Below are 22,498 nucleotides of genomic sequence, written 5' to 3'. Positions count from 1 at the left end.
AGTAATTATTTAAGGTTTACCGGTTGTAGGTCTCTGTCATAGTTATTTAAATGTGCCACTGCATCTCAAAAGCAGCCACAGAAAGTATGGAAATGAACTCACACAGATGTGTTCCAGTTAAGACTAATTATAGAACCAGGCAGTGGGCTGGATTCAGCCTGCTATTTACAAACCTTTTACAAAAATAATGGGCTTCACCATGACATTTCCATACATGCATCTCTATCATGCTTTGACCACATCTACCCTGCCCCCAATTCCTTCCTTTCTTCCATATTGGTAGCCCTTCCTTCTACCTCAGCTCTTTTCCTTTTCTTTTTCTTTTTTTCTTTTTTTTTTTTTTTTTGGTATTAGGGAATGAACCTAGGGACATTCTACTTCTGAACTATACCCCTCAACCCTATTTTATTTTTTATTTTGAAACACTGTCTCACTAAGTTACGGAGGACCTCACTAAGTTGCTGAGTCTAGACATGAACCTGTGATCCTCAGTCTCCCAACTACTGGGATTACAAATGTGCACCACCATGCCCAACTTTTGTTTGTTTGTTTGTTTAGTTCTCACATTTGAGAAAAACTTGTAAAACTTGTTTTACCACTTATCAGTTTTATTTTGATAAAATGTGTTCTCAAATTCTAATACCAAGATGATTTTTTTTCTTTTGTAAGTAATTTATCTTCTTGCCCAGATGCCGAAAGGACTTTTTTGTTCATTTTTAAAGGCTAATAGCCAGGCATGCTGGTACATGCCTGTAATCTCAATACTTGGGAGGCTGAGACAGGAAAATCACAGGTTTGAGGCCAGCCTTAGCAATTTAGTGAGATCCTGTTTCAAAATTAAAAAAAAAAAAAAGATATTTAAAAAGGGCAGAGAGTGTAGCTTGAAGGGTAGAATGTCCTTGATTCTTGAATTCAATACCCAGTAACACACATACCATTAATTTTACTAGAACAGTCAGTGTTGGTCTCTGTTAATTTTCCCAGATATAAAATGCATTTTTATTATATTGACCTAAATATTTATATTTTCATCATTTACAAATTTTTAATATTCTTTTATTATTTTCTTTTTTGTAAGGTGATCTCCTGTTATACATATTTTATACATATGTTGGCTGTTCTTAGCTTATCTTTTACATTTATACCTTTCTTCAAATTACTTTTATCTTAGTTTTTACATTTGCCTTATTTATGCATTTTCCCCTTTATCTTATTTTTGCATTTGCCTTATTTATATATTTTCCCTTTATCCTGCAGTTCCTTCAATGCACTTTCCTTTTTATACCTGTTAAGTCTTTTGTTCCTTCTAGTTTTGATTTCCTTTTTGAGAACCTTATTTATTTCCTTTTCCTTCTATTTCTTTTGGTACTGGTGATTGAACCCAGGGACATTCTACCTCTGAGGTACACCATCATCCTTTTTATTTTTATTTGGAAACAGGGTCTCTGAAGCCAGCAAGGCTGGCTTCTAACCTGCTTGATCCTTCTGTCTCTGTCTCCCAAGCAAGGGGATTACAAGTGTGCACCACCACGCCCGGCATCCTTTTTTTTTTTTTAAACAAAGTTTCACTAAGTTACTCTGTGCTGGCCTTGAACCTGTGATCCTCCTGTCTCAGCTCCTGAGTAACCTGGGATTACAGGTTTGTTCTACTATGCATTGGCCGAGGCCTTTTTCTATTCTATTGCATGCTGAACTCTGTAATTTTTCTTTGTACATTGTCTTGTTATCTGGCTAGTCTGATTTTTTAACTTTTCTGTTCTTTCACAACTTTTATCATTTTTCTGTAATTCGTTTTGAAGCACTGTGTTATAGTTCTCATTTGTTTTATGGGCAGTGTGTGTGCACGTGGGTGTGTGTATGTTCACCAGTGCCTTCTTTGGTTATTGATGTTGTTTGATTTGTTTTAATCTTCTCACAGTACCTTTTTATAGGGTGAGACTCATTCTCTTCTCTTGTTCATATTTAAAATAGAAGGATTTATCTGTATTCTAGGAGTTGTTTCCTTTGATGAGAGTGAGGGTAGATTTCCTAGTTTGAAGTTCTCCGTTGTTAACTTATGTGAAATATTTTAAAATATGGCCACTTGCAGGGGGTGGAGGCTCATGCCTCTAGTCCTAGCTACTTGGGATGCTAAGGCAATAGGATCACATCTCAAAAAAAAAAAAAAAAAAAAAGAAGGAAGGAAGGAAAATACTGAGTCTATTTTCTATTTTAGAATATAATTTGTTCTCCACTAAAAAGAGGGGGCAACTGGGTGTGTTCTGCCTTTCCTTAGTTCTGGTATTCTAGTACTTGGGAGGCTGAGGCAGGAGGATTGCAGGTTTCAGGCCAGTAGGTGCGATTTAGTGAGACCTTGTTTCAAAATGAACAGGGCTGATGGTCTGGTTTAAAAGTAGAATGCCCCTGGGTTCCATCTGTAGTACAAAAAACAAGCCACTCAACTTTAAAGTAAAGAATCCTTGTATTTTCTCTAGAATGGCTAAATGAAAAAAGATGAAAAATACCAAGTGTTGTGAGAATATAGAGTGACAGGAATTCTGCACTGCTATTGGAAGTGTAAATTGGTATGCAAATATAAGTTGGTACCAGCAACTTGGAAAGCGATTTGGCAGTATCTACTAAAGCTAAACATATACATTTCTTATGACTCAATAATTCTACTTGAAAGTATATACTCACCAAAATAAATGTACTAAATGTTAATAGTGCTATTTGTAATATCCCAGAACTAAAATCTGCCCAAATTACCTAGTATGTGATAGTGTTATACTGATGGCCCCAAGTAAATTACAACTAGTATGTTGTGTTGTCTCCTTTCCTGGTGAATCTGATTTTAGCCAAATGACTTGCTTTAGCCAATTGGCTCTTAGCAAGCTTTGTGCAACAGAGGCTTAATAGATGCTCACACACTAGGAGATTACTGCCCTGAGACCACTATCTAAAGAAGTCCTGGAGCAAGAGTGCCACATGGAGGGCAAGCAGGGTGTCCCAGCTGAAGACCAAAATTAACTGTAAAATGTGTCTGTGAGGTTGTCTTTAACCTTCTAGCTTAGCTGCCCTTCGTCTAATAAAAAGTAGCACCATGGACAAGTTCAGGTAAAGTCAGGGTACAAGCTGTCCATATTACCCAGACATTTGTGAGAATTAAGAAATTGTTGTTTTAAGCTACTAAATGTTGGGTGGTTTGTTACACAACATTATTAAACTGACTCAAAGTAGGTAAAAACAAATGTTGGTCTTTTGATGCATTGGAATACTGTGAGCAGTGAATGAGAGTGAGTAGCCTGCATCTGTACCAGTGGTACGTATGAGTCTTGTACATATATGCTGAGCTAAGGAAGCCAGATAGAGATCATACTGTACACTTCCACATGTGTATACTCCCCAGATATGCAAACCCGTCTGTTCTGTAGACGCAGGATAGTGGCTACCCTGGAGGATTAGGGTCAAGGAAAGAAAAAGTAGAAGCTTCCCAGGTGCCAGCAATGTTCTTTATCTTGATCAGGTCCCTGGTTACATAAGTATGTTCTGCTGATGAGTAGCAAGATGTTCACTTATTATTTCTGCCCTTCTCAGATTGTATATTACATTTTAACATAAAAAATGTGGCCTTTTTTGCAGCCTTCTCTGTACTCTCTGTGATGGGCCTTTTTGGATATCTCCTGTATCCCAGCAAAAGCCTCTTTGGTTGATTTGGATTCTAGTTCCACAGTTGTTGTTTTTTCCCCCAAGATCTTTTAGTAGGTCTTCATGTTCTTGCAGTCTTTTCCAGAAACTGAGAAACTTTATTGGTTGTACTTAGATAAAATTTATTTAAATGGGACCTTTTTCTTTATTCTTTTTTTTTTCCAGTACTGGGGATGGAACCCAGGGGCATTCCACCTCTAAGATATACCACCAGCCCTAATTTTTATTCTTTATTTTGAAACAAGGTCTCACTGAGTTGCAAAGGGCCTTGCTAAATTGCCGAAGCTGTCCGTGAACTGCCATCCTCCTCTCAGTCTCCCAAGTGCAGGGATTACGAGTGTGCGCTACCCTGTCTCCCTCCTTTTTTCCTGTAGTACTGGGGATTGAAACTAGAGGCATTCTACCTCCAAGATATACCCCTAGCCCTATTTTATTTTGAAACAGGGTGTCACTGAGTTATTGAGAGCCTTCCTAAATTGCTGAGGCTGACTTCGAACTGCAATGCTACTTTCTCCACCTCCTGAGTACTGGGATTACAGGCATACTCCATCATGCCTGGCTTTGAGGGTAGTTTTGGAAAATTTGTTTTCTATCTCTTTATAATCACTAGAACTTTCCTTTTCTTCCCCTTATCTGCCCAATTGTTGATCCTATTTTTGTGGGTGTTTTAGCTCTGGTTACTTATTTGGTGTTCCTGGAGCTTCCTTATCATCTAATTTTGTTGAAAATCCTGTCCTCTGTGTGTGTGTGTGTGTGTGTGTGTGTGTGTGTGTGTGTGTGTTTGCTATTGAGAAATAGAAATTTGTTTGCACTTGTAAGATAGAATACAAAGTTCCTTCCAAATTTTGCCCAGTATCCTCTAATAATAACATTTGTGGGGTGGTGAATTGGCTCGGACCACCCCACCCAATGCCATTCTGGCATGGGGCTGTGACTATCTTCTGTATTTCTATCTTTTTAATAAACTTCTTTAAATCTACAACAAGAATCCAGGCTAAAGTGTATTGACCCTTAGCTCAGGACAAGAACCCACGGTTTTTCTGTTTTGGGCTTTTTTGGATTTTGTTGTGGTTTGAGGGAAATTGTGTTCAGAACCCTTACAGGGGTCCTTGGGGACAGTTCCCCAAAACCTTAACATTCCCACACTGTAACATATTTCACCGTAACATATTTGGCGCCCACGCGGGGCTGACTTTGTTTCGGGTCATCCCACTATGTCAGTCTGTGGCATGGTGCTTTACTAACTAAGCTCCAGCTTTCCCTCTTTCTAAGGGCGCTAAAACTCTACCATATTTGGTGCCCAACGTCTTGGGGCAATGCGCAGCCCGTGGCTCTGTACTTTTCACGGGACTTTTTGGCCAGTGGGTTGGTGGGTAGCAGCAGTTTTAGCTCTAGCTGTTCAGCTGTTGAGCTTTAAAACAGCTAGAGAGCAGCCTTTGCATCACGGCATCTCTGAAAGTGAATTCCAGGGCATCTCGCCGGTGATCCTGGTACCACTGCACCCCAAAAGTTATGTGCCTTCCTGGAGCGATAAGTAGTTCCCCCAGAATGATTGTTGATCTTCCGGCATCTGGGAGGCAATTTTGGTTTGTGGGAACCCCCAGCCAAGGAACTAGCCCATGGTCTAATCCCCTCCAAGAAGTTAACCCTTTAAATAGCGTAGGCTTGATAGGCTCAATGAGTGCCCATCCAGTCTGCCCACATCACAGATGGGGTACTCTGTTAAAAGCCCTATACAAAGTTAAATCTACGCAGCCAGCACCTATTTCTAAAATGGTAGTGAGTTTTTTTCTGTAGTTTGAAACACGTTCTAGGGTGAAAAGCTAGCTTTTTTTTTTTTTTTAGCGGCAGGGTCTAGGAAGCGTGGCCATTAGCAATTGTGGCCACGTGCACCCTGTTGGTCTGTGGACTATGGCAGTTGGTAGTCCCCAGCAGCTAATGGAAGCCTAAATGGGTAAGCTTCTCCAAGAGCTCAAGAAAAAGCCAAAGTCAGAAGTTTCAACCAAATAACAGGCAGGTCTGCTAGGGTAAGGGCCGCACCCAGGAGGCATTGTCTGGCATTCAACAGGCAGTTACAGCTTCCATTTGTATAAGGAAACCCTCAGAGGAGGAAGCTCAGGAGGAGGCCACACCCGACCGCTGGTGGCTTGGGATTCTTAGGCCCTTCAGAAATTGGAAAATATTTTCAGGGAAGCAAATTAATAAGATTTTGTTGAAAATAGCAGTATTTTTAGTTAGAAACCCTCATTGAGAAAAAGGACAGGCATAGTGAAAGCTCGGTTGCAAGCAGAAGGGAGGTGGCTACAACTTCAAGTTTGCACTGGCTTTCTGGTGGACAGTAATGCCACTTAACTGCTCTATGCGGTTCCAGCTGGACACCCTGGCTAGGCCACTAACTTTAGGGGTGCAGGGAACTTTATCCGGACAGAGAAAGGGCACGCAGACCTCTCTCTCTCTTAAGTGGGATTCCAGCAATATCCTAAATGCTAGGGTAACTAAGTGGTTTTTGAGTGGGAAGCTCTGGGAAGGGTGGGCGACCTTGCCCAGACAGGCCACTAAAACCATACCCTTTCTCTCTCAAGGGGGATCCCAGCAATCCAAAGTAAGTGCCGGATCTCCACTCAGATGTGTTCTCCAAAACTGGGAAAAGTTTGATCCCAAAATGCTAAAGAAAGCTCTTTTTTTTTTTTTTTTTTTTTTTTTTTTGCACCCAAGTATGGCCACAGTATGCACTGGGGGACGGAGACATGTGGCCCCGTCAGGGAGGTTTAAATTATAATATTATTTGGCAACTATCTCTATTTTGTAAAAGGGAGGAAAGATAGATGGTAGTAGCTTATCTTTAGCTGTTCTTCAACTTCAGAGACCACCCAGATTTCTTTAATGGTTACAGGGTTGAGACAATTCCCCAAATGCAAAGGTTCTTTGCAGCTGTAGTGGCGACCACAGCCTCAGGGGTGACGGTTGGCCGTGGCTGAATAGGACATGCATCACTCTGAGAAACCCTGGACAACAGATTTTGATTTAATAGCTGATTGGGACAACATACAGAAACATTTCCAGTTATGACTTCCTATCTGAGATACTGGAGAGAGAGTGGAAAATGGTAGAATTAGAGGCAAGATGGCAGCATGGTGCCTGCCCCTGCAAGAAAAGTGATTTTTGGAGGGATATCCCAGAAGAGATCAGAAAGTAGACTGTTCCTGCCCCACATGCTCAGGAACTCTGGACAACATACTATGTAGGAAAAAGTTTCACGGAGACGGACCAAGATAGCGGCAGTGGTGGTGGCCAGTATTTGGGAGAGGCAGACAGATCCAGTCCACCTTGAATTCTTGAAAAAATCTCCCCCAAAGTAGACTGCTCATGCTGCACATGTGCAGGAATTCTGGACAACATACTATGTAAGAAAAATATCTGGGGCAAGTTGGAGGGAGCCCTCCCCGTATTGCTGAGCTGGCTTGCTGTGCCAGGTGTCCCAGGAGACCTCAGCTCATGGCTGCCACGCTCCTCTGTGCTGTACTGGGGGCCAGGGTGTGCTTGGAGCAGTGGATCCTGCTCTCCATGGTGAGGCTGTGAGACTCTGCTTTCAGTGGGGAGATAAAATGCATTGCTGCTAGGGAATTGAGCTCCCAGCTTCTGCAAATGACGTGCTGTTTACTTCTACTTAAAATATATATGGAGGGAAAAATGGGAACCTCTGTAAACATCCTGACCACAGTGACAGGGACCAGAGCCCACTGCACGGAGAGGCCGGGTCTGGAGCCAGCGAAGCTGGGTCCGGAGCCTGTCTTGGTGTGAGGCCGGGTCTGGAGCCAATGAGGCGGGCCCAGAGCCTGCCGCGCAGTCAGGCCGGGTCTGGAGTCATCGAGGCAGGGCCCGGAGCTTGTTGTGTGGCAGGCCTGGAAAAGGGGCCTACTCCACAGCAAAGGGCCAGTGAGTTTCTTCAGCTGTGTGGCCAGGAAGCACTAGAAGCTGCTGCTTATTCTCGTAATCTCAGCAGATTTCCAGATGCAAGTGACTTGTATTAAAAAAAATTGGTTGTGAGTGGATCATCTTGTCAAAGTTACCTTCTGGCTTTCAGGTTTTCAGGAAGTGGGAATAAGTGTAGAGAAATAGACGCTCTAATAAATAGAAGCTCTAATACATTGGTGGTGGGATTACAAGTTGATACAACTACTTTGGAGAATATATAGAAGATCCTCAGAAGAAGGAAAATGAACTTACCATATCATCCAGCAATACCACCTCAGGGTATCTACCAAAAAGATTGAAAACCAAAATTCCAAACTAATGCATGAACAACCATATTCATAGCTGCACAGTTCACCATTGCCAAACTGTGGAACCAGCCAAGATGTCCTTCAACAAATGAGTGGATTTCAAAACTATGGGATATGTACACAATGGAATTTTGCCCAGTCATTAGGGAGAACAAAATTATGGCATTTACAGTTAAATGTCAACAACAACAACAACAAAAATAAATCAGATGCTTTTAAATGTGCAAAATATTAGGGAGAAATGGGTTACAGGAGGAACTCTAGATGAAGTAGGAACCCTAGAGAAGAGCAATAAAGGTGACATATCCGAGGGGAAAAGAGGAAGGATAAGGGAAACTCTTTAAAGCACATGATGTACTTAAACATATCAAAGTCAATCAGGAAACCAAGCATGGGTAGGAGGGAGGTGGAGGAAAGGGGTTAGAGATTGGGTAGGGGCTGATTGGGTGATGTGTGCATGTATATCTCCACAAGTTTTTTTTTTTTTTTTTCCCCATTGAGATGTATGACTACAATGTACCAATAAAAATTTATAAGAAAAAAAGAAAAAAAAAGAAAATTAGTATATGTTCATTAAAGAAAGTCTATAAAATTCAGAAAGTAACCAAAGGTAAAAAAATACAATAGTCCTAAACAAAAAAAATTAAAATTAAAAAGTAATTACTTAATTAATTTTCATTTCTTTGGTTATTAAACCCAGGACCATTTTGCCTCCAAGATATTCCTCCAGTCTTTTTTTAATTTTATTTGGGAACAGGGTCTCACTCAGATGCTGAGCCTGGCATTGAACCTATGATCCTCCCTTGTCAGCCTCCCAAGTACTAGGATTACAAGCATGTGCTACAGCGTCTTACTGAAGCAGGATCTTTAAATCGTGATTAAGATGAGGCCATTAGGGTGAGTCCTAATCCAGTCTCATGGTATCATAAGAGGAAACAGAAATGTTAAGGGCGGGTAGACAGAAGAAAAGCTTGGTGAAAAGGTGGCCATCAACAATTCAAGGAGAGAAGGAGGGGCTGCAGAAGTCACCAGACCTGCTTATAACCTTCATCTTGGAATTCTAGCCTCCAGATCTGTATGAGAGGAAATGTGTGCTCTTTCAGATCCCCAGTCTGGTATTTTGCTATAGCAGCCCTAGAAAACCAATATATTGGTACAGTCCACCAATTTTGTGCATATTTCTCTATCACTGTTGCTTATTTGTGTTTCTGTGCTGTATTCAATACAGTTTTATCACTTGTTTAGGTTCCTGTTTTTAGCAGCCCCTCCACCACCAACCTGACCTCCTCATCCAATCACTAACCTCTAAAAACCGTTAATTGGTTTTCTCCCTTTATGAACATTTCATTTAAAAATAAAATATTAAGTCAGGCATGGTGGTGCATGCTTATAATCTCCACGCTTGGGAGGCGGAGATAGGAGGATCATGCAAGTTCGAAGCCATCCGCGTTGGCTTAAGAGACCCTGTTTCCAAATTTTAAAAAGTATAGCCGGGCGTGGTGGCGCACGCTTATAATCCCCGCGCTTGGGAGGCAGAGACAGGAGGATCGCGCAGGTTCGAAGCTAGCCCCGTGCGCTGGCTTAGGAGACCCTGTTTCCAAATAAAAATGCAAAAATAGGTCTGGGAGTGTAGCCCGGAGGTAGAAGGGCTTCCAGGAACCCCAGTACCACCAAAAAAAAAAAAAAAAAAAGTATAAAAAATAGGTCTGGGAGTGTAGCCTGGAGGTAGAAGGGTTTCTAGGAACCCCAGTACCACCAAAAAATAAAAAGTAATAATAAAATATTAAGCCAAGTGTGGTGGGGGACACTTGTAATCCCAGTACTTGGGAGACTGAGACAGGAGGATCTCAGGTTTACAACCAGCCTCAACAACCTAGTGAGGCTCTCTGTAACTTAGTGAGACCCTGTTTCAAAATAAAAGAATAAAATTGGGCTGGGGGTGTGGCTAGGGTTCCATCCCCTGTGCCCCTCATACACATACACAGGAAAAAGAAAAACTAAAATATTAGATAGATGGAAAAGTACAGTATGTAACCTTTTGGGACTTTTTGTGTGTGCAGCATAATTCCCTGGAGATTCATGGAGGTCGCTGGGTTATCGGTATTTTGTTCCTCTTATTGCAGAGTAGACCATGGGTGTATGGTAGCTTGTTTAATCATTCATCTATTGAGAGCTCTCTGGGCTAATTCTAGTTCTTGACTCTTACAAATAGAGCAATTATGAACATTTATGCACAGGTTTTGTAGTGAACATAGCTTTAATTTCTCTGAAATACATAACCAGGAATATTAATTGCATGTTTGGTTTTTCGTATGTGTGGTACTGGGGGCTGAACCTAGGCATGCTCTGCCACTGAGCTACATCCCCAGCCCTTTCTATTTATTTTGAGACAAGATCTTGCTAAGTTGCTCAGGCTGGCCCCGAACTTGTGGTCCTCCTGTCTTAGCCTCTTGAGTTGCTAAGATTACAGATGAATGTTCCTGGCTCATACTTAGTTTTTTAAGTAACTGCCAAGCTACTTTTCCAGAGTGACTATATTCTTTTTTTTTTTTTTTTTTGGTGGTACTGGAAACCCTTCTACTTCCGGGCTACACTCCCAGACCTATTTTATACTTTTTTATTTGGAAACAGGGTCTCCTAAGCCAGCGAGGCTGGCTTTGAACCTGCACAATCCTCCTGTCTCTGCCTCTCAAGTGCGGGGATTATAAGCGTGTGCCACCACGCCCGGCAAGAGTGACTATATTCTACTTGCAGTGTATGCATGATAGTTTTTCTCTAGATCTTTGCCAGCATTTGATAAATTGTCACTATTTTATTTTAGCTATGCTAACATATCCAGTGAATGTGCAGTCAGTGCTATCTCATTCAGGTTTTAATTTGAATCCTTTAATAGCTAGTGTTGGAAATTTTGCACGTATTTACTTGGCATCTGTATGGTCTCTTCCATGAAATGTCCGTCCCCCCGACCCCTTAGAGTACTGGAGATTGAAATCATGGGTGTTCTATCTCTGAGGTATACCTCCAGCTCTTTTAATATTTTTAAATTTTGAAACAAGGTCTCTCTAAGATATTTTGTGCTGCCCTTGAACCTGCAGTCCTCCTGTCTCTCCCTTCCAAATACTAGGATTACAGACATACTCACTGTGCCTGACTTCTTTACATCTTTTGGCCCCTTTCTAATTAGATTTAACTGTTGAGTTCTGAGATATGTATATATATACACGTGTGTGTGTGTGTGTGTGTGTGTGTGTGTGTATTCTTCTTCTAAGTGCTATTCCTTTATTGGACATGTGCTATGAAAATATTCAACCTATATCTTATCTTTTCATTCTTTTTAAATAGTCCTTTATCAAGCACATTTTTTATTTTGATTTTACCAGTTTTTCCTCTTAATGGATTCAGCCTTTGGTATTAAATGTAAGAACTGTGCTTAGCTCCAGATCGCAGATTGTTTCCTACACATTTTAGATTTTGCAATTAGGTCTGTAATTTATTTTGTACTAATTTTATATAAAGAATGAGATTTAGCTTGAGATTCTTTTTTTTTTTTTCCAAAACAGCATCCAATTGCTACAGCATCATTTGTTCGAAACACTATCTTTCCCTCCTTAAATTTGGTTTTGCATCTTTTTAAAAATTACAGTTGGCCTATTTATTCAGGTTCACTTCCTGGTTCATTTGTTTGTATAATTGAATTTGAGAAGAGTACAAGCCGGGCGTGGTGGTGCACGCTTGTAATCCCTGCACTTGGGAGGCTGAGACAGGAGGATCACACAGGTTCGAAGCCAGCCTCAGCTACTTAGTGAGGCTCTCAGCAACTTAGTGAGACCCTGTTTCCAAATAAAGTATAAAATAGGTCTGGGAGTATAGCCTGGAGGTAGAAAAGCCCCCAATACCAAAAAAAAAAAAAAAAAGAAGAAGAAGAAGAAAAAAGAAAGGGAAAGAAAAGAGTACAAACTCAGCCTCTTCCAGTATTTTGCTTATTTTGAAGTCCTTAATTAATCCATAAAGTTTATTGTTGTTATTGTCATTGTTGTCTTGGGATAAGATGTGCACCATCATGATTAGTACCACTTTTTCCAGTTTATCTAATTTATAATAGAGTGATAAACCAGTACATATTTGTTGTAAGGAGTTTACTTCTTTTTAGATTACTCAGGGTTTTTTTTTTTTTTTTTAACAGTTTCATGATAGTTTTGGGTTCTGTCACTTTTGTTATCTTCAGAAAACAAAGAGCTCTACATTATTGGATTTCTCATGTAACTAAAGTTTATTGCTTGGAAAAGAACTCTAGACTTTATTTTTTGTGAAAATATTCCCCAAATGTTGCTTAAGTAAATGTAGCAGTGCAGTTAGTTGCTTTTGAAAATATGCACAAAGAATTCTTTTCTGGCATCTGGATTAACCTAACAAACAAAACTTTTCAAGATTATTTTTTCCTTCCCTGGAAATACTCTTGTTTTCACCTCTGAAGTTTTTCAGCATTAGGCCATTTTTTGCATCTAATTCAAGAAAAGATCAATCTACCCAGCTGACAAATCCATTAAATCCACTGATTTACCAGGATCTCATTTGAACAGCCTTTAAAGATTTGTGTGAATTTTAGCTGAAAGTATTTCCATTTTACCTTCAGAGTAGCATCTTAAGGAATGTTCTGCTTTTAAAAGCTAAGCATCATGATGGTATAGCTCATAAATATTTTCCTTTTGAATATAGTCAGTGAATATGAATATATTCAGTAAAAATATATACACTCAAAGAACATTCTGGCTAAGAATATATTTTGCTTACAAATATATTTAGTATGTGAATATCTTCTTGATATGTGTATATTTTTTTAATCACTTTTTGGCCAACTGGCTGGCTTTTTCTGGTAGTGAAAAGTCTTATCACAAGGGCTGGGGAGTAGCTCAGTGGTACAGTGCTTTCCTAGCATATGCAGGGCACTGGGTTGGATACTCACACTGTAAGAAAGAAAAAAAGGGAGATGATCTTACCTCAATGTATATTTCCTGTATACATTTCTCTAATGATGTATTAATCCATTAAGATATAAATTGTCATTATATTAAGTAATTACCTCAAAAGTTTCCTATTAAATATTAATTTTAGCATCAAAATGCATCATATTGAGTTGCCTTAATACCTTTTTAGTTTATTGATGACTTTTTGTTAATCATTCAAATAAGATATTCTACTTAATTATCTTTTTGAGAACATGCTAATTGTACTGGGGATTGGACCCAGGGACATTCTGTCACTGATCTACACCCTATGTCTATTTTATATTTTATGTTGAAATTGTCTCACTAGGTTGATGAGAGTGTAACTACTTGCTGAGGCTGTCCTTAAAGCTATGATCTTCCTGTCTCAGGCTCCCAAGTACTGGGATTACAGGAATGCACTAGAATGCCTGGTTTAACAAATATATATATATATATGTGTGTGTGTGTGTGTGTGTGTGTGTGTGTGTGTGTGTGTGTATGGTTTTTTTTTTTTTTTTTTTGGTGGTACTGGAGTTCCTGGAAACCCTTCTACCTATGGGTTACACTCCCAGACCTACTTTTTTAAAAACTTTTTTTTATTTGGAAACAGGGTTTCTTAAGCCAGCGAGTCTGGCTTTGAACCAGCGCGATCCTCCTGTCTCCGCCTCCCAAGCGTGGGGATTACAAGTGTGCGCCACCACGCCCGGCAACAATATATTTTTAATAATGAAATAACTATAATTCTGTATAATGTAATTCCATATAATGTTTTTGAGGAATAGGTACACCAATACAAAGGTCAGGCAATTTGACTATGTAAAAACTGAAACGTGTGTGTGTGTGTGTGTGTGTGTGTGTGTGTGTGTGTGTGTAGTACTGGTGATTGAACCCAGGAGTGTTCTACCTCTGAGCCTATTATACCCTATTTTATTTTTTATTTTAACCAGGGTCTCACTAAGTTGCTGAGGAACCTACAGCCCTCCTGTCTCAGCCTCCCAAGTTCTGAGATTACATATGCACTATTCTGTCCTGCTTGAACTTCATTAAAACCAAAAACAAACAAAAAAAGCATAATTAAGAAGAAAGGAACAATCTAGAAAAAAATTACATCATTAATAGACAAAGAATTGGTATCTATGACATTACTTTATTTTCTTGTTTATTTGCAAAAACTTGTAAAACTTCATTGTATGATAAAGTAAAAACAATTTACAAGGTGCAGAGCTGCACACATGTAATCCTAGTACTTGGGAGGCTGAGACAGGAAATCTCAGGTTCTAGGCCAGTACACAGTAACTTAGCCAGACCCTGTTTCAAAAATAGGGCTGGGGGTATAGCTAAAAGGTACAACACTGTGGGTCCTATTCCCAATACCACAAAAAGGCAAAAATAAAACCAAAACCAATTTATAAAAGAAAAATGTTCACTGATCCTGATAATTAAATACAAAATACTTTGGCATTCCACAAACTTATTTTTAACCTTACCAAATTAGTCAAAATATAAAATGAAATAAAACACGTTACTGGTGAGGGGAAATTGGATGAGAGGCAGTTATTCTCATATGTATTACCCCTTGGAATATGGTACTCTTTTTTTCATATAAAATGTTGAAGTTTAATATTCTTATAAAAGATGAACATACCAATGTATAGTTGATCAGTTACTACAGATTGAATATGTGTGGCCAACACTCAGATCAGAATATAAAATATTATTGGCACCCTTGTATTCCTTCTGATATCGAACAGAAAAAATAAGTATCCAGCTTTAGCTGACACTAGTCATTATATCAATTTATAAGTTTTTCAAGTCATTGTATCAAAGTTATTTTATCAATTTATATTCACATTTTCAATCAGTGCTCCAGTTGTTCCACTTATTTACAATTATCTTTATCAAAAGCAATTTGACAATTTAGGCCCTTTACAATTCAGTAAGAACCTGTTTCAAAATAAAGAAGAAAAAATAGGAGCTGGGCATGGTGGCACACACTTGTTATCACTATGCTTGGGAGGATGAGACAGGAGGATCACACAGGTTCAAAGCCAGCCTCAGCTACTTCGTGAGGCTCTCAGCAACTTAGTGAGACACTGTTTCCAAATAAAATATAAAATAGGTCTGGGAGGCCGGGCGTGGTGGCGCACGCTTGTAATCCCCGCGCTTGGGAGGCGGAGACAGAAGGATCATGCTGGTTCGGAGCCAGCCTCGCTGGCTTAAGAGACTGTTTCACATAAAAAAGTTAAAAAATAGGTCTGGGAGTGTAGCCCGTGGGAGTGTATACCGGAGGTAGAAGGGCTTCCAGGAACCCCAGTACCACCACCAAAAGAAAAAAAAAAAAAAAATAGGTCTGGGAGTGTAGTCAAGAGGTAGAAGGCCTCTGGGTTCCATTCCCAGTACCACCAAAAAAAAAAAAAAAAAAAAAATAGGGCTAGGGGTGTAGCTCAGAGGTAGAATGCCCCTGGGTTCCATCCCCAGTAACACACACACACACACACACACACACACACACTACATGAAACATTCAATGAAGTCGGGTAAATCCAGCCTGCTAAGAGCCAAAGCCATTCATTGTTTGTGGCTACTTTTTTGTTGTAGCGACAGAGTTGAGTAGTTATGATAGAGACCTTGCAAAGCAGAAAATATTTGCTGATATTTCTCCAGAAAACATTTGCTGACCCTGTACTAGAGTAGTATTTGTAGTGAAAGATTTGCTGTAACTAATGTGCCCATCAATAGGGGATTGATTATATGAATCCTTGGTGGAGTCGGACATAACCACTTACAATGATGATTATAGAGATTATGCAACCAGAAAATATCAAGCAATTGCCATTTGTTAGTACTTTTCCTAGGTAATAGGAAATCAATAAAGAAAATAGCCATCCTTATAGAACTTTGAGTAGAGAAAAAGTAGAGAATAAACAAGATTAATAAGTAAAATAACATGTAAGGGATGAGTGATAAGAAAAAAATCAGGGAAAAGGGATAGGTTGAAGGCTTGACTTTTTTGGAGGGGGTATTTTTTTTAACTTTCAGAACACTGTTGTTTCCTCCTCATATACAGAACTTCTCCACACACATTTCTTGCAGTTATAAAGTCACTTGGTATTGGCAGGTACCATTTCATCCCTAAAACTTGGTTGGCATCAAAATGAGTTAGCCAATGTTAAATCCACAAAATATTTACACAGCACAGCACATTAAGCTTTAGACACTTGGCAGTTAAACCACATAGAGGACAAGACCCCCATTCTGCACGTCGGAGCAGGTGTCCTGGGTCCCTGGCTGGCGACTGCGCACCATTCAAGGGCAGCAGAGACAACAGGCAGTTACTTGAGGACACTCGACGCTGCGGCCTGGCAGCTTGCCACAATGTCACCACGTCTTGTACCACGCCACCTTTCCCAAGGTGGCCTCACAATTCTAGAATGGCAGGTCCAGCTGATACAAACGAGGACAGACAACACAACATTTATTCTGTGGAGAATCTACTCAGACTACGCACGTGCTGTGATCTTGAATGCACTTGTCCCAAGAACTTGTCGCGGTCGTCCTGGTTCTTCAGGTTGGGTGACCCGTCGATCTTGCACTCCACCGTCACCTCTCTCTTGGTGCTGTTGGATGTGAACATGACCTGGGTGGCCACCAACTGCTGCCGGTACCCCACATGCAGTTTTTTCCCATAATATGGAAAATATTTTAAGTCTATAATTCCATGATTATGGTAAGTTTCTACAGTTGCTGTTTTCTCATCCTTTGAAGTACAGTCTATCCTTGGTTCTCCTTCAGGCTTTAATCCAATTATTCTGTTCATTTTCACAAGAATACAAGGTTGTCCTTTGGAATAGCCAAACTCAGGATTCTTCAGACCACTGCAGTTCTGAAGTAAGAAAATAGGAAACTGACAAGCAACATAGACTGGACCCTTCTGCTCTGTTAATGATCCATCAGGGCACTCTGTGAGGTTTTTTTTTTTTTATACTTTTACTCTGTTTTATTTATTTATTTATTTATTTATTTTATTGGTGCACTGTATTCACACATCATAGTGGGATAAAAAAAACTTTTGTAGACATACATGCACACATTGCCCAGTCAGCCCCCACCCAATCCTCACCCTATTCCCTCCCCATCCCTCTTTCCTATGCTTGGCTTAGTGGTTGACATCTAGTATTATAGCAATTTATCCAAAATTAACAATGATAATCTCACATAACACTCATTTGTCTGATACCAAGCTTTTGATGACTTAGAGATAACATTTCAATATTTCTTTTTGCTTTCTTTCTTACCAGAGGATATTTTTTCTCTCTTTTTTTTAAGGTGAAACTATCATACATTTATTTATTTATTTTGCAGAAAAAAATCTATCCTAACATGAAATATGAACTCTAAATACCCAAAACAATCTCGAAAAAGAACAAAGCTCGAAGATGTACATTTTCTGATTTCAAACCTTATAGAGCTACAATAATTGAAACAGTGTAGTACTGCTATAAAGGCAGATATATAAACCAGTGGAGTAAAATAAAAAGCCTAGAAATAAATTCTTCCATAAATGGTCAAGTTAGTTTTGACAAGGTTTCCAAGAACATTTGGTGAAGGAAATAATAACCTTTTCACTAAATATTGTTGAAAAATAATAATTACATGAAAAAGAATAAAATTGGACGCTTACCTAACACCATATAAAAATATTAACTCAAAATAGATAAAAGACCTAAATATAAATATTAAGACTATAAACTTAGAAGAAAATCTGGGTCATAAAACTTCACAACAATGAAATTGGCAGTGATTTCTTGGATATGATTTCAAAGGCACAGGCAACAAAAGGGTAAACAAGCAAACTTCCTAAAAAATAAAAAAAATTATACATCCAAAGACAATGTAAACAGAGTTAAAAGTTACTGATAGAATGGGATAAAATATTTCCAAATGCTATATCTGAAGGTATAATAATATTCCAAATAGAAATCCTAAAAATTAGCAACAATAAAAGCAAACAATTCAATTTAGAAATAGGTAAAAGACTAAAATAAATAATGAATCTCCAAAGATAACCAATCTTAGTTGTCTGCTGGATGGAAAATCTTGTTTCTCTGGTTCTGGTATGTATTGCCTATTTCTTCTTTGTAGTTAATCTCTTTGAGTATTTTCTCTAGCGCTGGTTTTTTTTTTTTTTTTTTGGTGGTACTGGGGTTCCTGGAAGCCCTTCTACCTCCGGGCTACACTCCCAGACCTAATTTTACATTTTTAAAATTGGAAACAGGGTCTCCTAAGCCAGCGTGCGCAGCTAGCTTCGAACCTGCGCGATCCTCCTGTCTCTGCCTCCCAAGCGCGGGGATTACAAGCGTGCGCCACCACGCCCGGCTCTAGCGCTGGTTTTAAAGACATAAATTCCTTCAGTTTCTGTTTGTCATGGAAGCTTCTCATTTCCCCATCTAATTTGATAGAAAGTTTTGCTGGGTAGAAAATTTTTGGCTGGAAGTTGTTTTCTTTCAGAGTTTGGAATATATTACTCCAAGCTCTTCTGGCTTTCATGACTTGGTTTGGGAAGTCTGGAGTGATTCTAATTGCCTCTGAATGTCACTTGGCCTTTTGTTTTTGTTGCCTTTAAGATTCTCTGCTTGGCTTCCACATTGGTAATTTTGACAATTATGTGGCGTGGGGAACCTCTTATCTGATCCTGTCTAAAGGGAGTTCTGTAAGTTTCCTGGGCCTGTGTATTGACCTCTTGCTCTATGCTTGAAAAATTTTCCGCTATTTTTTCTTTGAAGAGATTATTGATCCCTTTGGTTTTACCTTCTTTTCTCTCCTCTATTCCAATTATTCTTAGGTTGACTCTCTTAAAATGGGCCCATATTTCTTCAATGTCAGATTCCTGTTGTCTGATTTTTTTTCCTAAGTTGTCTATTATAAGTTCGTATTTGGAGTGATTGTTTTCTAGGAGTGAGATTCTATTCTCCATGTAGTCTAATTGTTTATACTTTGAATTGAGGCCTTTACCTCAATGATTGCATCCTTTATGTCTTTTAGGCTCTCTCTAAATTCTTTTCGAAGGTCCTGTATTATTTCTACAGTTATATTCCTGATTTTATCTTCTGGAGATCTCTGAATTTCTGTGTTATCAGGTTCTGATATTATGGGGTTGTGGGCATTGATTGTTCTATTGTTATTCCTCTTTCCCGTGAGTTCAGAATTTTGTGCCTTCCCTGGGTCACTACGACTTCACTTAGAGTGCTCTATATCTCGAGTCTGTGGTAATCTCAGTCACCACTACTCTTTTACTGAGTTGTATCCCAACGTCTCTGACCCAGGGAGTTAATCGAGGCTACGCTAGACCGTGGGGGTGCTGGGCTGGGCGTCACCCCCACGGGAATAGGAATAGCTGGTTCAGACCAGTTAAAAATGTCTGATGTGTTCTAGGAACCACAAGAAGAGCCAGGGCTGCAGCAGAGAATGGTGGGGGGCTAGGAACAAGCGGCTGAACAGATAATTGAGGTGGCGTGAGGAGGGCACAACATGTAGAAGAATGATGGCAAAATGATGGATTCCTCGTATAAAAGTTTCAAGTAATACGAAAGAGGGATAACACTTCTATCCTCCATTTTTCTTCCTTCTCTAATCATGACAGTTAAGCTATACATAAGGAAAATATTGGAAGAAAATGTTGTAAAATACTGTTAATGTGCTGGAGTTATGAAACACACACACACACAACTTCCATCTCTGTGACAAAAAAATCAGAAAAATAACTGAAAAAAGGGAGAAATTATTTGGCTTGGTTTCAGAGATTTCTGCCTGTAATCAGGTGGCCCCATCGCTGCAGGCTGTGGTGAGGCCGAATAGCATGATGGGGAACATTTGGTGGAGCAAGCTGCTCATCTCATTGAGGCCAGGAAGCAGATATGGGGGAAGGAAGGAGAGTAGGCAGGTGGGCCCAGGACAAGATGTACTCTTCAACCAGGCCTTGCCTCCCAAAGTTTCCACCAATTCCCAGTACTGCCACAAACTGGTGACAAAGTCTTTAGCACATGGCCTTTTGAGGACAAGTGTATGTGTGAGGGGGGTACTAGGGATTGAACCCAGGAGTGCTTTATCACTGAACTACATTTCCAGCCTTTAAAACTAAATTGTTTTTAAAAGGTTTTAGGATATGTTCTTGCTAAATTGCCAAACCTGGCCTTAATTTGGCTATACTTTCTAATAGAAGCATTTAAAAATTTGAAGGATTTTGCATATTGTGTCTTTGAACACATCAGAAATCAGTTACTTTAGATCTTCCCCAAATTGATTGTAATCTGACTTATTGATAGAGGGCAGCCATGTTTTAAACTATCTAAGGAGTTGTTGGGTTTTAATTATTAATCTTCATACATTTGAACCAGGAGGCACTACAGAGATGATGTTTTATTCCCTTTATTTAGTAGGTGCAGAAATGGTCTTGGGTATAAAGGAACTTGGTTTCTGGTTCCTTGTAAGAGGTGCTTGTGTGTTTCATTACCATTTAATCTGAGCCTCTCTAGCACTTGATTGATTTTTGTAATTAATGATTTCCCTAATTTTTATTAACAAATGATTTGGGTTTTTTGCGGGTCTGGGATGGAACCCAGGGGCATTTGGCCTCCGAGCTACACCCCCTGCCCTATTTTTTATTCTTTATTTTGAAACCAGGTCTCACTGAGTTGCAGAGGACCTCACTAAGTAGCTGAGACTGTCCACAAACCGTGATCATCCAGGTCTCAGCCTCCCGAATGCTGGGATTACAAGCGTGCGCCACCACACCCGGCTTCCAAATGAAATATTTGAAAATAATAAAATATAAATATTTTATGGAGATCTTTCCAGTGCCTAAACCACTAGAGCATCTGCAGTGTCAATAATGAATTCCTTTAGTTTAGTGCCTTGCTTAAGATTAGATTTTGAACTTAAACTGCTTGGGTTTAATTTTTGTTTCTGGCCCTTATAACGCTTAGTTCTTGCCCTTGTAGAATGCTTGACATCTCTAGTGTTTTCGCATTTACAAAAATAGAGAATCATACTAAGTATATGCTTCATAGAATTGTTATGAGGATTAAATGAATTCATGTGGGTAGTATGCCAGGCACAAAAGATAAATTATTATTGAAGTTTAAATATCTAGAAGAGAAGGTATTTGAATGCTGCATAGTGGAGAAAATTGAGTTCAAATCTTAGAATTGTAAGGTTAAATCTATATGTTTCTCTACTTTGACTTTATGGGTAATGTGTAGTAACTTATTAAGAACATTTTCAAACCAATCATCTTAATTAGTTATTAATTTCAAATTTTGTGCTGTTGTAGCATGTAGATGGTCAGTCCTTCACAGTTGATGTATTAGGGAGCTTTTTGATCACCAAGATGAAAATACATGACAACCACAACTTAGAGGAGGAAAGGTTTATTTGGTGCTGACAGTTTCAGAGGTCAGGCAGTGGTCAGCTGGGTCACAGCAGCAGAAGAAATTGGCAGCAGGCCCTCAGAGCATGGCAGAGGAGGAAAAAGAGCCCTCAGCTTAGTGGAAGTGGAAAGGTGAGAGGGGAGAGGAAGGACAGAAACAAAAACAAGCAGGCGGTGGGGAGGGCAGCAGGTCCAGAAACAGTCCCTAGCAGAGCTTCCAGCCATGTCCCTGATTGCATTGATAACACTTGAGCAGACCGCAACTGTTACCAACTTTTGGGAACAAAGATATTTGTTTGTATTTGAAGAGCAGAATACTATGATTTGGGCTGAGTGCTGAGATGGGGGACATGGTGAGTGATAAAAGCCCAAGCTCATGTCCATCCAGCTCTAGGAGAAAGGGACTTGTTTAGGAGAGTAGGTGGAACCTCGGCCAGGCAGGAAAGAGCACGATTCAGCCAGACACAGTGGTAAAGAGAGATGGTAGAGTGAATAAATGAGGATGGAAGCTCTGAGCCTTTGAAGTATGCTACCAAAATTCTGATATTTGAGTGTCCCCTAGCCTCAGAGAGGTTCAAGGCCATTGTACTCATATAAAGAATATAATTAAGAATGAATAGTTTAGCCAGCATGACAGTTGCATGCTTATAACCCCAGTACTTGGGAGGCTGAGACAGAAGGATCACAACTTCAAGGACAGCCTCAGCAAGTAGTGAGACTCATCAACCTAGTGAGGCCCTGATTCATAATAAAACTAAAGTACGGCTGGCAATGTGTGTGTGTGTGTGTGTGTGTGTGTGTGTGTGTGTGTGTGTGTGTGTGTCTCAGAGGTAGAAAGCCCCTGGTTTCAATCTCCAGTACTGCCAAAAAAAAAAAAAAAATGGAATGAACTATTTTAATTTTTGTGAATGTGTGTATAATTGAACCCAGGAGTTCTCCATCACTCTGCTTCATCTCCAACCCTTCTTATTTTTTATTTTGAGACAAGGTCTTGCTGAATTGCCCAGGACAACCTCAAACTTTACATCCTATCTCAGCCTCCCAAATATTGGGATTACAAATGTGCAGCATTACTCCTGGCTAAATTGAATTAATTTAAAAAATACATATGGTAAAGG

At 39.6% G+C, this 22,498-nt stretch overlaps 1 pseudogene across 1 annotated transcript; it reads right to left on the bottom strand.

Annotated features, from left to right (window-relative positions):
- Positions 1 to 16,455: 16,455 nt before the first annotated feature.
- On the bottom strand, positions 16,456 to 16,925 carry LOC308272129 (sodium/potassium-transporting ATPase subunit beta-3-like; annotated as a pseudogene). The gene has a single exon. The product of its transcript is annotated as a sodium/potassium-transporting ATPase subunit beta-3-like (transcript).
- Positions 16,926 to 22,498: the final 5,573 nt, after the last annotated feature.

This window comes from Muscardinus avellanarius (genome assembly GCF_963383645.1).
Source record: "Muscardinus avellanarius genome assembly, chromosome: 13".
In the NCBI taxonomy this organism is placed as follows: Eukaryota; Metazoa; Chordata; class Mammalia; order Rodentia; family Gliridae; genus Muscardinus; species Muscardinus avellanarius.
The sequence above is the reverse complement of the archived record's forward strand: the minus strand, read 5'-3'. Positions and strand labels throughout refer to the sequence as shown.